The following is a 15,522-nucleotide window of genomic DNA, read 5'->3' as shown; positions in this document are numbered from 1 at the left end:
TTACAGAGCACAATAAAAATATTTCTCAAGTAGAGTCACTGCATTACATGAATATTAGCTCTGTGAAAATAATAAATTATCTATTGCAATCTGGCATCTGCTCCGAGGTCCTGTCAATGTGTGTTTTGTGAATTAAACAGTAACCTATTATCAGGTAATAGAAATGAAGCCAACTCACATATGGTGTGGACTTTAGTCTACTTTGCGACGATGATAAGGCCAATCTTTTTTCTTAAGGTATCAGCCTTTCAAAGTTTTTTTTGTTTGTTTTTTTAAATAAACATTTTTGATAATCCCACAGAATACCGGAGGTTGAATTACATTTTTGTGTCTATGCAACGCACAGCTTGTTTTAAATTTTATTTTGTTAAATCTATTAGTATATTGTATTTTATTTATTTTATCTGATTTCATGGGTCTTACTGCCAACAACAAAAGTGTTGAAAGAACTGTGTATTAATCAGACAGGAAGAGAATCTAAAAATGTAAAACTATTACTATTTTTTTTTAAATTTTTTATCTAATTAACGTAATTAGATAACTATTTTGCATGCTAATGAAACACAACAGGCACCACTGATGTTTTAATTATTAGGATATCTTAATTAAGTTTTGTACACATCTGGTGTTGCATACTATAGCCCAAATCATTGACATGTACCTATTTATAATTAATTATTTACAAAATATTTTATAATTTAATTTCACTAAATCTAGTTATTAAATCAATTTGACTTTTAGTAAGTAATTTTGTTCAATAGAAAAATGTACACAAAAAATATATTAAATACATTTTAACCCCTCACCTTTTAGGGTGCTGAGCAAATGCAATAGGAGAAATAGGAGAAAGGGCTGCATGCTGTCTCGTGTTCCAAGCCATCATTCTCTCACAGCCAGATGGAAACATTTAAATGAAAAAGAATAGAAGCCACATTTGGCCAGGTCCACCTCCAGCTTAAGTTAGACCCCAAGCCCAGGGAACAAGAATAGGAAGCCAGAGCTCTTCTATGTAAATATGTTACCCACATTGACGAATCTAGCTCTAGACTATGTTCAAATATAAGTCTTAAGCTAACAGCAGAGCAATCTGTTTAGGTCATTGGCATTAAGTTTAAAAGCACCTTCCCATAAGCACTGTTTACTGTTACTTAACTATTATTATTATTATTATTATACAACATAATGCATTAAAGTGGCTCTTTAACTTCCAGCCCCAAAACAGAGAGCATCTTTATGGAGTGCTAATAATGACTGTGTTGGATTTTCATGGAAATTCAAACCCTGTCAAAATATATCATACTACAAAGTAGGAGTTACTTGTCTCAGGAATTGTTTTTTTAGACTTGACAAGCTTGACAAAAGACAGAGCTACCTTGTATAAAGTAAATAAATATTACTGAAGCACTAAAATCACTAAAGCTCGATAGGGGCAAAAATAGAGCTTCTATAAAATACAATTGTAAGTAATGTGCCAGTACAGCTACCACACTTCAAAAGTGTTCCCTTCACCAAATACAATATTTCAGATATAATATTAAGAAGTGGAGCGATATAAAGTAGATAAACACCTTTCACCATATATCAAAACATAGAAAAAAACACAAAGAAAAATATACTTATATTTTCGCTGGATCAAACTCAATATCATATATGGCATGTAGGAAAAGAAGAAATCAAAGAGATCATAGTACAGATCTGCATGGACTATTTATACTCTTATATATATATATATATATATACTTAATCAGCTGGATATAAAAGTAACAATGTATTAGTATACAATGTATAAAACCAAAGTATTAAAACACAGCTAAAACAGCAGTGCAAACAAATTGCTGCTTACTAGAAACGGTGGTGAGTAAAACGGTTTGTATTACTAGAAACGGTGGTGAGTAAATCGGTTTGTATTACTAGAAACGGTGGTGAGTAAATCGGTTTGTATTACTAGAAACGGTGGTGAGTAAATCGGTTTGTATTACTAGAAACGGTGGTGAGTAAAACGGTTTCTATTTCTCCCAGTGTGGGACAATCTTGTTGTGAGTAACGGGAATACAAACCGTTTTACTCACCACCGTTTCTAGTAATACAAACCGCTGTTTCTTTAGAGGATCCTGTTGTCTCAAGGGATCCTACATAGACATCAGTGTTGTACTTTCGTGCATAAAGGGAGATTACAGCACTGATGTTGGCCCTTGGCATATGAAGCACCAGGAGTTGAAGAGGACCTTGTGGAAGAATATGGCGGTGACCACAAGGGGCTGGAAAAGTAAAAACGTACTTCCCCTGCATCTCTATGACCACCACACAGCAAGTGGAGCAAAAGACAGAGCTGTTTAGGTTTAGAGGTGAAACGGAGGTGGTCCAGTGTTGTATAGTACCTCTGGTCTGCACCCTTCCAACAGCCTGCAAGCACAATGCGAGGGAACAAAGTACTGTCTGCTCCTTCATGGTCTCACTATTCACTAACACTTCCTCAGGCAAAACCAGTCACCAGAGGCTCCTTGGCTCCCCTGCACTGGGCCGGTGAGGGAGATCTTTTTGCATGGAGCTTAAGGAAGTGCTGGGCTGGATTTGTGAGCTGTGTCCAGTGCAGCCACACAGCTTACACACCTCTATGGTCGGCCCTATATATATCTGTTTTATTTAACTTAGTGGGCCACATCCAGTTGTGCAAATGATCTACGTTCAGGCCTTTTTCCTGTTAGGGATATCTTGTAAATATTCTACTTTTCTGGCACTATAAGGGGTTAATTTCCCCATGCTGTGATCTCAGTAGCGTCACTTATTTAACCCTGCCCCATCACAGTGCGTTCGTAGTATACATTATGATGTCACAAAATAGGCGGGTACATTTGGGTTTAAAATGTGGCGCCAGTTCCACATTCGGTTAGCTCTTGACAAAGGCGCATGTGTGCGCCAAAATGCGCGTTGGGCATACCGACATACTTATGTATATTTAGACTTCGGCTTTTTGTATTTTAACTAATTAGAGGACGAGGGGGGTTAGATCTTAGATTTATTATTGATCAGGTCTTTGATTTCTAGCGGGGACCAGACAGGTCCGCAGTTATATTGGACAGATTTTCTTCTAGTGAGTTTTTGATAACCTAGCACTTGTTATTTATCTTAGGGAGTACGCTCTAGACAAATAGCATTTAGCTAGCTGTGCTGTGCTGTGCTCTATCAATACTAGTTGAGCTCTGTCTATACTCGAGGAGCGATCTCTCTGTAGGTTAAGGTCTGGGCTATCTCTCACTACCGTCTGTTCTAAGACCACTGTATAATTATCTAATTTTTGTTTTTTCGTTTTGCTGTTGGGGGGGGGGGGGGGGGGATTAACCAAGTGTTGTTATTGGGGTTTGGTTTATATCGGCTATCATCTCGACCATATATAATTTTTGGTTCGAAATACGCTGCCGTTCTCTCTCCCAAACACTACGTTTTTTTAAATAATTTATTGCAGTAGGATTTCCTCTAATTTCTAACTTTCCACCTCACTAATACTGGCTACTGATACATTGATACACTGTTGCTAAAAAATTAACAACAGTTCACTAGTATACTGTTACTGTCTCAGTATTTAGCCAAGATGATGTGTAATGTATATAGGTAGCATAATAGCCATAGGTCTTTATTTCTTTTAACTATTTTTTTGGTATTTTTCACTTTACACTGTATATACACCCCTTTTTTTCGATTAGTCATTTAACCCTTATGAGGGACTAATAAAGATTTATTATTTTGGTAGTTCTAAATATGCTCTATAACTAGCAACGCTTTGTTGTATACTGGTGGAGCATTTTACGTCTTGGGTATAGAGACTGGATCTGGGAGCACTTGTTTAGTTAACCCATTCCAGTCTCTTCTTTATTTGTTAATTTTCTGGGTTATGCCCTAATAACCTTCAACTATCACATTCTCGGTGGGTGACTCTGTTCACTCACTGCGACTGTACAGTTCTATGTAATATATGTATAATGTATATTTTATATATTAAAGTGATTCTGTAGTGTAAGGAATACAAAGTTGTATTTCTGACACTATAGTTCCCTTTGCTCATCCCCCTCACACCTTCCCCGGTAGCTAAAGGATTAAAAAACCCTCTTAACACTTACCCGATTCCAGCGCCAATCTCCCTTGGCACAGCATCGATGCCCCGCCTCCTCCGAGAGAGAAGGAGGGTTAATGCACATGCACAGTGAGCGCAGCGAACGCCTTAGGCCCTACCCATGGGAATGCGAGTGCATTAGACCTTAGCCACTAGTGCCTCTAATGGCTATCTGATTGACAGCCACTAGAGGCAGTCTTAGTCCTGCAATGTAAACACTGCAGTTTCACTAGAAAGAAACAGGGACACAAAGAGCCTGAAGTGGTCTGGATGCCTATCATGTCTCTTTAAACCAGGATGCTACGTATACAAATAGTAAACTTTTAAACAAATGAAGTAGGATATCTGAAAGCCATTTGGCTGCTATGAAGTAGCTTTATACAATAATTTTTCTGTTGCTAAAACCTGCATTTAGTAACATGCCCAAAAAATATTCAACAAGTTCCAAATGGCTGTCCTTATTCCATTGTACAAATATGGCTGTTTTTATCTAACATTACCTATTACGAAAAAGGTAAAATGTATGTATTTTATCATACTTACACTTCTAATGGGTTAGATTTTAAATTCAACCGGATCTTTCTTCCAGATCTGCTTCTTATAAAATTTAGCTAATTTCGCTATTCACAAACAGCTTAATTGCAATCAAATCACATTCCTTTGATATAATTACCTAGAAACAGACTTGTGGCATTGCAGCTGTAACTCTAAGTCCATTAATCAATACATGAACATGGCTTGGTTTATATGAGCATTAGGAATACAAACATTTTACTCACAATATTTCCCCCAAAGTGCCGGTCTGGCCTTTATCTCCCGGCCTCCACTGGCTGAGATCATCAATACTGACAATCTCACCAATCCAATGCTTCCTCACATGAAAGCATTTGGAGGATAGGGCATATGGGTGGCAGTTGCCTTGCTGTGCCAATCAACAGTTCCTCATAGAGATGCATTGGCCGATGCATCTCCATGTAGAACGTGAAGAAGCAAACCATCGGTCCTGCAATCTTTGCCCCTCTGGTGGCTTCCTGTGTGCCATTTGTGTTGATTGACAGTGGCTGAAGGAAGACTGGATCCTTGGAAAAAACTGTAAAATGGGAAACTTCAGAGATAAGCATTGTTTATCTTTAGAATGCAATGTGTATGTAATTACAAAATGCGCAGTACGTCATGAAAAATATATTACAAAATGTATGCTATATCCATGCTACAGTGTTCATTTAACAGCCGTGAGATAAATCAAAGTGCTCAGTCTTGAACTTATTGGTACCTCCGATAGATGCCTCCTATGTGTAAAGTGCCACTAAAGGATTCAGGTGTTATTTTTGGCATTGTCGCCATTTCGCCATTGTCTCTATCCAGCTGGCAGAATCTGGTTCACTTGCATCCTTTTTTTTCAGTTGCTAAAACTTTGAAAATAAATATATATTTTTTAAAATATATTTATGCTGCTGCTTTGAGGACCACTTGTATATGTCATATAGTTCAAAGAGTTCCTGAAATGTATGTCTAGGACAACTGGTTCGAGAACACCAGTAGATAAATGCTCAAGGCAAACAAATGTTGCTAGTAATAAATATCAGTTGTTTTGTTTCTGAGTCATGTGATTCTTCATATGCTGCCTGACTTATTATTTGGACTTTAATACTCAGCGATGCTAACTTACAATCCAGCCACAGTCTGGATACTGAATCTTACACGTGAAAAAGTCAGATAATTCACAAGGCAGTTCAGAAATAAACCAATTCATTACAAAACTTCTCAACGGGTAGAAATTCTTCAGAGAAAATTACACCAGAAACTGGAATATATATAGCAAAGTACTTCATAACATGAGGACAGTTTTCTGCTATTTATGTGAACACAGGCTGGTATTGAGATGAAAGTAATTGAAAGAAAATAACACATAATCAAAAATCATATTACAGTATGATGGGCATGTAGGGTAATCGCAGACATACCAGAGATTGATTATTTTGAAAGAAATATCTGAAGAATAAAGGAAATACAGTGTGAGTTTATACACTATGTGATCTGCTGGGCAGATAGTGTTTTAAAATGCTATACTCAGGGGAAGAACAGACAGCAATCTTGGCCCTTGCGAAAAATTAGACCCTGCCCCCCTCCATATTTATGTCAAAGAGTCCCAATATCATCCACTTGTAGTTCTGCAACAGTAATGTCCATAGCTCTAAATTTTCACTTTACCAGTTCCCTAAACATACACCACTTGCGCTTTTTCTCCATTTCCAATTCCTCGCTTGTATCCCCTCCCTAATCACCCACTTGTGCCTCTCCTATCAATTCTTCTCACCTTGTGCCCCCTTTCCCCTTACTTATGATTCTCCTCTTGTGCCACTTAGTCCCCATTTGTGCACCCCCACTTGTGCCTCTCCTCTTGTCCCCCGACTTGTGCATTTACCCTTGTATTGCTTTATCCCACCACTTGTGCCTCTGAGTTTGTGCCCCCTTCTCACCCCATAGCTCTACCTCACCGAATTCCTCTAACTTTGTGTCCCCTCTGTGCCTTTACCATTGCGGACCCACACAATTCCTCTCATGTCATGCACCCCCACGTCACCCAATTCTCTTATCATCAATAAAATAAATATCTAGAAGCTTAGCATTTTTGTGAGCAAATAGATGTTGAAAGCAAATCTGAACAAATAAAAGTTGTAAGCAGATCTGATCTTGTCTATAACTGAGTTGGCAGTTTGTTTAACTCAAGTTCGGCACCAGAGGTCAGCTGTTAATGTATTTCGATTCGACATGTCTAAGACGAGCCAGAAAAAAAAATCTCTAACTCAGCTCTTTTGGTCATAACGTCGCTTTTCAGTTATCAACACACTGAAATTCATCTGGTCCAGTCATTTTGTAGTGAGTTGTGATGGGGTGTTAAAATATATGCTAAAATAGCCTATTCAGTAAAACAATCTACCTTGACGTAGAATACTTTCCATACTGGCCGACATTTTTTCAATGTTTACTTTTTATTGAAGTTTTACATAAAATAGGAATATAGAAGAGGGGGTACAGAAAAGAAAAAAGGGGGGGGTATGAATAAAGTAAAGTACGTACATTATTACAGATCTGCATATTTTACATGTTTTACACCATACAATTACATGCTGATGAAGGTCTTTATACAGTGTTCTGAATATGATGTGATATAAGAATCTGTGCCCAAGTGAAAACATGTCCAATACTCTGTATAGGAATAATATTACAATGTTAACTATAATGAATAATGAATATAGCAGTACGGACCCGAACATTGACAAGAGTAAAAGTGAGATAACTAACATGCTGCAGAACATACCCAGTGTCCTATAAGTGATAGTTGGTATCAAGGGTTAAGGATATCGCTAAATTCTACTGGTCTAATTGAACTATGTGATACTTCAACAACCATAGATGTATGTTATTAATCTCTAATTAACGGTGTTTCTCAGAGAGTCACCCAGAACTAATTGTCTGCCTATACGTCACAATACCGGTTAGTTGTCTGGACTATGGCCTAGTAATGCCAGAAAATTTGCGGTGGAACCTCGTAGAGATGTGCCCTACAGTCACATTCGGCTGGGCTTCGTATAGGTCTGTACAAACCATGTAAGTGGAATTTAATGAGTGGCTTATATTTAGTTGCTTGAAAGCATTGTTATAATAGTGTTCAGTGACAAGGCGAATGCCGTGCTTTATTGCTAATCAGATGTACGAACTTGATTATTACGAAGTACTTGCTACCTATGATTAAATAGTACGTTAGTTGCTGAGCAATAGAGAAGGTAATAATGGAGTAAAAAGGGGATAAGAAGTAGGAATAAGGAGAAAGGAAAGAGATAGAGAAAAGGAGAAGGGTAAGGAAAAGGAAAAGGAAGAGGAAAAGGAAGAGGAAAAGGAAAATCCTCGCATCCTAATTATCTCAACAGCATAGGAGGAGTAGTTTGCCGTTAGGGAGTGATGTCCATGAGGTTGGTGAGCTGTTCGAATGCTGTAACCCATCCGTTCCAGTGGTCTTCGAATTTTGACATGTTCCCTTTCTTCGCCCATTCTTTTTCATAGCAGTATATAGTGTTTATTCTGTTGAGCAGTTCTTTTCCAGAGGGCCTAAAGTTGCTTTTCCAATGAGCCGCTATGCACAATTTTGCTGCTGTTAGAGTATTAATAACTGCTGCTGACGAGGGAAAGGTAGTCCCGTCTGGTAGTAGGTGAAGTAGGAAAGTTGCAGGATGAAGAGCGAGTTGTATACCTGAAATAGTGAATATAAGATTTTTAACATAGTCCCAGAATTCTCCTAGTTTCGGGCATTCCCAAAAAATATGTAACATGGTGCCCCTTCCTCTGTTGCACCTCCAACATGTGGAAGTAGTTGTCGGGTATATTTTACACAACCTACTGGGCACGAGATACCATCTCATCAAAACCTTGAGATATGCTTCCCATAAATTGACGCATTTGGAGGATTTTTTGGTAGTCGCCAATGCAGATAGCCATTCTTTAATATGGAATTCTTCGCCTAAATCTTCTTCCCATTTCAACATGTAAATTAGTTTATCTTCTCTAGACTTGTCCAGTTGGGCTTGGTAGCATAATGTAAGAAGTTTCGGCGAAATGCGAGATTTGCCTATTCTGTAACAGATATGGCCTATTTTACTAAGTGACGGCAAATCTATATACTTAATCTCTGCATTGTGTAAAATATGTTTTACTCTCAGGTAGAGAAAGACATCTCTCTGTGGTAAGTTGTAAGAGGCTTGCAGATCTGGGAAGGTACGGAGGCCGTTGGAGTTGAACAGGGAGTAGACATGGGTCAATCCTCGTTCAGGCCAATGTCGTAAAGGCAGGTTAGGAGATAGCGTGGAGAGGGCTTGCATTGGAGCTAAGTAAAGCAATTCTTGGTTGGGACAAAGATCCGAGCTCCACGATTTCCAGGAGTGCAAGAGAAATTTCGTGCAGGGTAGTAATGACTGTGAGGTACAGCTTATCTTAGACCACATAGTATCAGATATGGATTGAAGTTGGCAGCATGCTAATTCAAGATTGAGCCAAATTGGATTTGTACGCCCTGTCATTATGTCCAGGCTTTGTGCTAATATAGAGGCTCTATAATAGTTGTTGATATTGGGAACGCTTAAGCCACCTTGAGATATGGGACGCCATAGAGAGCGGGAGGCGACCCTCGGAGGTTTCCTCTTCCAAATATGTGCGTTGATTGAAGATTGGAATTTAGCAAGAATTGATTTGGGGATATTGATGGGCAATGTTCTAAACAAATAAAGTATATGGGGTAATATCATCATTTTAATAGAATTCACTCTGCCTATCCAGGAGGTGTGCAGTTTATCCCATGGTTCCATTTGCTTAGAGATTTTTGATAACACTGCAAGATGATTCTCCTTGATGACTTGAGAATGTGAAAGGGCAAGCTTGATACCCAGGTACGAAATGGAAGATTTGCGCCAATCAAAGGGGAATTGAGACTTTAGGGTGGTGACAACGTGAGGCTCGAGATTCAAGGGAAGTATTTGGGTTTTGCTAATGTTATTTTTGTAAAACGACAGTCTGCCATATGCGACTAGTGTGTCCATGAGACGTGGTATGGTAGAGCTTGGGTTTGCTAGAAAAAGGATAACATCGTCTGCAAAAAGAGCAAGCTTCTTTTCCCCTGCTGGTGTGACAAAGCCTGGAAGTAAGGTGTCATGTTTGATAGTATGAATAAGGGGTTCTAAACATAAGATAAATATGAGAGGAGACAGGGGGCACCCCTGCCTCGTACCATTAGAGATGTTGAAGCTATTAGATGAAAATCCTGAATTGAAAACAGTCGCTGAAGGCGAGGAATATAGGGCCATGATACTAGTGATGAAGGGATCCGAGAATCCGTAGGCCTGCAGAGTGGCTTTCATGTATGACCAATTTAAACGATCAAAGGCCTTTTCTGCATCCAAGGCCATTAAGACCCCAGATTGACGATGCCTACTTGCCCAATCAATTAGATCCATACAGAACCTGGTGTTGTCACCAACTTGCTTTCCAGGCACAAAACCTGCTTGCTCTACTGAGACTAAAGTGGGTATCAAGGGTTTCAGTCTTTGGGCTATTAATTTCGCATAAAGTTTCACATCCGCATTCAATAATGAAATCGGGCGCAGATTACCGCACGTCGTGGGCGATTTATTCGGTTTGGGAAGGGTGATAATATAAGCTTCCAACATTATTTTGGGAAAGCAGCCAGTCTCTCTTATTTTATTAAAAAGTTTGGTGATGTGCGGAGTCAGGAGTTGTTCCAATAATTTGAGAGACCATCAGGGCCTGGGGCTTTGTGCTTAGGGAGGGATCGAATGGCCGTAGCCACTTCGTGTTCCGTAAATGGCGCTGATAGCGAATTACTTTGTGATTGTGTGATCTGTGGCAGCGAAATATGCTTCAAATAGGATAACACTTCTTCATTGTCTGGAGTGTGCGTATGCACATCTTTATCTAGGTTATACAGATTGTCATAAAAGGATGCCAGTTCATTCACTATGTCAGTGGGATTATAGATTTTCGTTTGTGACTTCGAGAGAATATATGGAATTTTCGTTTGTAAGTATTTGGATTTCAGTTGGTTAGCCAGTAATCTGCCCGCTTTATTGCCTAAGCCATAATACTTTTGTTGAAGTTTTGCTGAATTTTTAGTGAATTCTTGAACTTTAAGTTTTAGGAGTTCCTCTCTAGTGTCTATTAATTGCTTTGTTGTAATTCGAGACGGGGATGATTTGTTGGTGTTTTCCAAGGTCGCGAGTTTATGTAATAATGTATTCTGCAAATTTTGAAATTTCTTTTTGTTGACTGCACCTAGTTTTATTAACTCCCCTCTTATTACCGCCTTATGTGCTAGCCATTGGGTTTCCAGTGAAGTATCATCTGTGGCATTAATATCGAAGTAGTTCTGTAGATCATGAGCAATTTTGTCTAGAGCAGGGGGTGAGTCTAGAATGGATTCATTCAATCTCCATCTACCTCGGCCTTTCGAAGGGTAGGGTACCTCAATTGTAATAACTATTGGGGCATGGTCAGACCATGTTCTATTCCCTATCGTCTGATCAAGTAAGTGGGGCAGCGTAGATTTGTCTAGCAGGCATAAATCAATTCGCGTGTATGTCATATGAACCGGGGAAAAGTAGGTGAAATCCTTGGCATCCGGGAATAGATTTCGCCAGGTATCATAGAGATCGTGTGTGAAGATTAGGTTGGAGAATAGTTTACTATTATGAAAGGTCATTTTGTTAGGCTTTTGGTTGTTAATACGTTGGATATCTAGTGAGGGGTCTAATGTGCAGTTACAGTCGCCACAAATGATAACATGACCTTTTTTGAGGGACGAAATCTTTTTTATGGCCTTGTTAAGGAATGAGAATTGGGCATCATTTGGAGCATATAAAGACGAAATTGTCACCTGGATTCCATTAAGTTCACCCACAAGTATTAGCAACCTTCCAGTCGGATCCGCGTATTGTGTGGTTGGGGTAAACACCCAGTCTACATGTATAAGAATAGCTACTCCTTTTGATTTATTAGGTGCGTAAGCATGATAAGCTATGGGGTATTTGGTGGAGCGTAATTGAGGTGGGTTTTTATTGCATAGATGGGTTTCTTGGAGGCATACTATAGCTGCATTTGAGTCATGCATGTCTTTCAAAACTTGTCTTCTTTTGTATGGGCTGTTAAGGCCTTTGACATTAAGAGAAAAAACTTTCATCGTGTTAATCATCATAGTAAGTGGTTATTGCGCTAGTGCGTGGATACGAGACTCCTGAGTTCGTGGGAGGAGAGGCCAACTTATTAATTGTTAGTACAGAGATGAGAATATCAATATGCTGTGTCTTCTTATATGCCCTAAAGTATGAGGTCATGCCGCCATGTAAGGACTTCGGATGCGAGGAAGAGGAGGAAAGAAAAGAAGGGTAGGAGAAAGTAACAAGATAAGAATAACTATATACATATTTATCTTCACTAAAAGGAAGATACAACTCAGTCATGTTGAGAGCACTATAGGTGTCCCAAGTCATGACCTGGGGGACAAGAAGAGCTCCTGCAGCCTGTTAGAAGTATTGTCCAGATGGATAACTGCAATTGAATTAACCAGTGTCCCCAAGAGATATGAGCTACTTGAACTCTCGTGGTGAGTGAAAGGTGCAGAAGCCATTATGTCTTTAACATTATTAATTATCAGGTAAGCATCAAGCCGACAATGTGTGAAGAAGAAGAGTCTCCCAAAGTGATCGGCACTCGGTGATATGGTGTTCGTGCACGTTGTGAGATATGGGAGATGTTAGCAACCGAATGATCGAGTACTACTGTAGTCACTATTGGGGGGGGTAAGGAGATATTCTCCTGCTGAGTAACCTATGCGTTAAAACGAATGAATGAGTTGATATGTGGTTGTTAATCATAATAAAGGCTAGGATGAGATGAAATGTGCACTGTCTCTAGGGAAACGAATAGGGTATAGCAGATGGCTTTAACTACAGCTATAGATATGAGACAGAGGTAAGCCGTTGAGCCGTCTCCCAATATATATCACCGAGAAATCATGAGCGGACGAGTGCAAGTATAAATAGAACTATTAATATGTGTAGATGTAAACATATGCCTTGGTCTCGCAGTGGGATTATGTAAGAGAGACCATATAAGATGCAATTATTGAAGAAAAACAAATTAACACAGTTAACATATATACAATCATGCAGATGGTGTGCGAACAGTCAGTTTCAACGAGTCCGAATGTATTCTAATAGTAGAACGCCCCAGCAACTCCCTGCATGGAGCTATCGTTCTTCAATGACTTAGCGATGGGCATATAGCCAATACTACTGGGTAAGTTACGTATGGGCAGAAATATTCAAGCATAAGCCAATTTGCTAATTACGGCCCCCTACTAGTAATTAGCATATGGGGTAATTGGTATCGCATCTTTCGAAGCATGTAGTGTGCATAGATGACAGAAATACCTACATGCCCATGAAGCATAAGAGCATATTAAACAGGTAACTTCATTTACAGGTAAGAGGAGTACCGAATTTATATTGCTACCACTTAACAGTTATGATCGTGGCTGATCACAGTATGGTGATGGCTACGGAGTTTACTAAAGGTACTCTATGCTTTATCACATTTCAACTATACTACGTAATCACTCTAACATACCAGCATTCTCATACTGTCTTGTATGCTGACAAAATTAACAGCCATGTCAAATTATACTGGCGAGGATTGCGTTCAGACATAGGAAGAAAATTTAAGCGAATAACAGTGACACAGGGGCTTAGGGCCTGCTGTGTTATAAGTCACACACACGAAAGTACGGAGAATTAAACTTATCTGGTAAAAATAAAGAACTGTTTACGCAACGCCCCGAAGAGCAATACCAAAACTTAAATTATACTCATCGTTTCACAAACGTGTAGTATAGAGGAACAGTTCATGAGTGTTTAACAGACGATCCCGTCATACTCCACTCCGGCTGAAGTCTTCTCGGGGAGAGATCTGCTGCTGGCACGTCTCTTGTAGTCGTTTCCTTGGTGTTCCAAAGACCCCAGGAGGTGAGGAGTTTCATACCTTCAGCTGGCTCGTTAACCACTTGGGTTCTGCCTTGTCTCCAGATCAGTAGTTTCGTCGGGTAGCCCCATTTATAAGAAACATTGTTGTTGCGTAGGGTTTTTGTAATGGTTACAAACTCTTTTCGGCGAGCCATTGTGGCAGCTGATAGATCTGCAAATAAAGAAATTTGTTGAAAGGGTTCCAATAAAGTACCGGCCTTCCGAGCTGCGATGAGTAAAGTGTCCTTGTGGGTGTAGTAGTGGAACTTCACAATTACATCTTTGGGAACTTCGGCCGCTAAACGAGCTGGGCGTGGAAGTCTGTGCATGCGATCAAACGACCATGCAGAATCAGGTAGCTCTGGCGCTAATGACTTGCAGATAGATAGTATAAAAGCAGGTAAGGCATCATGAGATATATCGTCCGGAATACCTCTAAATCTAATGTTCTGCCTCCTTGACCTATCCTCCAGATCTGCCATTTTCAGTTTGAGTGTAGCATGGTCGTCAGAGAGTTTCTGGAGTTTATCCACTACCTCGTTATGAGCTGCACACAGTTCATCGGATCTGTTTTCCAGATGGCTGGTTCTGTCACCTAACGATGAGATTTCCTTTCTCAGCTCACTGTCAATATGTAAGAAGTCCTGTCTGATGGTGGTTCTAAGGTCTTGCAGCATTCTGTGTAGACTTCGCTCCGTAACCACCGCATCAGATAGTCTAGAGGAAACTGACTCGTTGTCTGAGTGGTCGTCCGACCCGCCATGCACATCGTCGCCATCTTGGAATTCCTTTTTACGATCTTTTTTTCGGGTTTTCGCCATCTCGGTAAGCTTCTGCTGTTTAGGGGGTGACATAGTCACAGGGAGCCACTTATGGGTCGCTAGTGTGTGCAGAAAAAATGCAGTATAAGGCTATTTTTGTCGCTTTTAGGCTGGTTGTATAGCGGAGCTCTTAAGCCATGCGTCCGTACTCGCCGGAAGTCGGACACGCCCCCCCTGGCCGACATTTTTCAGGTTGGTTATTAAGTTACCACAACTGTTAGTCACACAGCTGTTTTTTTTTTTTTTGGTTAAACCCCCTATATGTTCAGAGTATAAATGGAAGGCACCAGAGCAAGGACAGTTGAGTGATTCATGTCTCAAAAACACTTGGAATGTGTACCCTGTATCAAGCATATTAAGAAACACACAGCACAAATTTTTACAGCTTCAAAAAAAAAAAAAAAAAAGGTCCACAAATTTCTCAAGTGGTTTTGAAGGAGAACATTCTTTTATTTGTTGCTCCTATACATATTGATAAGGGTAATCACTGACTTGGTAAATGCCATCGTTAAACCCCCCCTGAGCTTTACAATATTGGTACAATATCATACAAAACATTATTGCTATAATAATAAATGACATCATATATTTGAAATACCCATGTGTATATTACCAGAAAAGAATGAAGACTGAAATACATTTTCTCTTGCAAGCAGTAAGTGCATATGATAACTTGCACTAAGTATGATGACACCTTTTAAAAGCATCTGATTCAGACTTTTATAAGTTTTAATTATACATTGGTGAATGCTTTGTTATGCTTGTTGTTATGAATTTTGCTAGTTGGAACAGTAAAATGTTTTCTGGAAAAATTGGCCGTAATCAAGCATTTGGAAATTCTCAGAACATTTCAGAAAAAAAAAAAGTTGTAATAATAAATACAATTCTATGTTTGATAATGCATATAAAACATGTCAAGAGGCTGCCAAAAAAAAAAAAAAAAAATTTTTTATGGAGCATTAACGAACGCCTTGCAAAATTTAGGCTACAATGGCCATATTGGAAAAAG

Source organism: Pelobates fuscus, chromosome 8, assembly GCF_036172605.1.
Source record: "Pelobates fuscus isolate aPelFus1 chromosome 8, aPelFus1.pri, whole genome shotgun sequence".
NCBI classification, from domain to species: domain Eukaryota; kingdom Metazoa; phylum Chordata; class Amphibia; order Anura; family Pelobatidae; genus Pelobates; species Pelobates fuscus.
The sequence above is the reverse complement of the archived record's forward strand: the minus strand, read 5'-3'. Positions refer to the sequence as shown.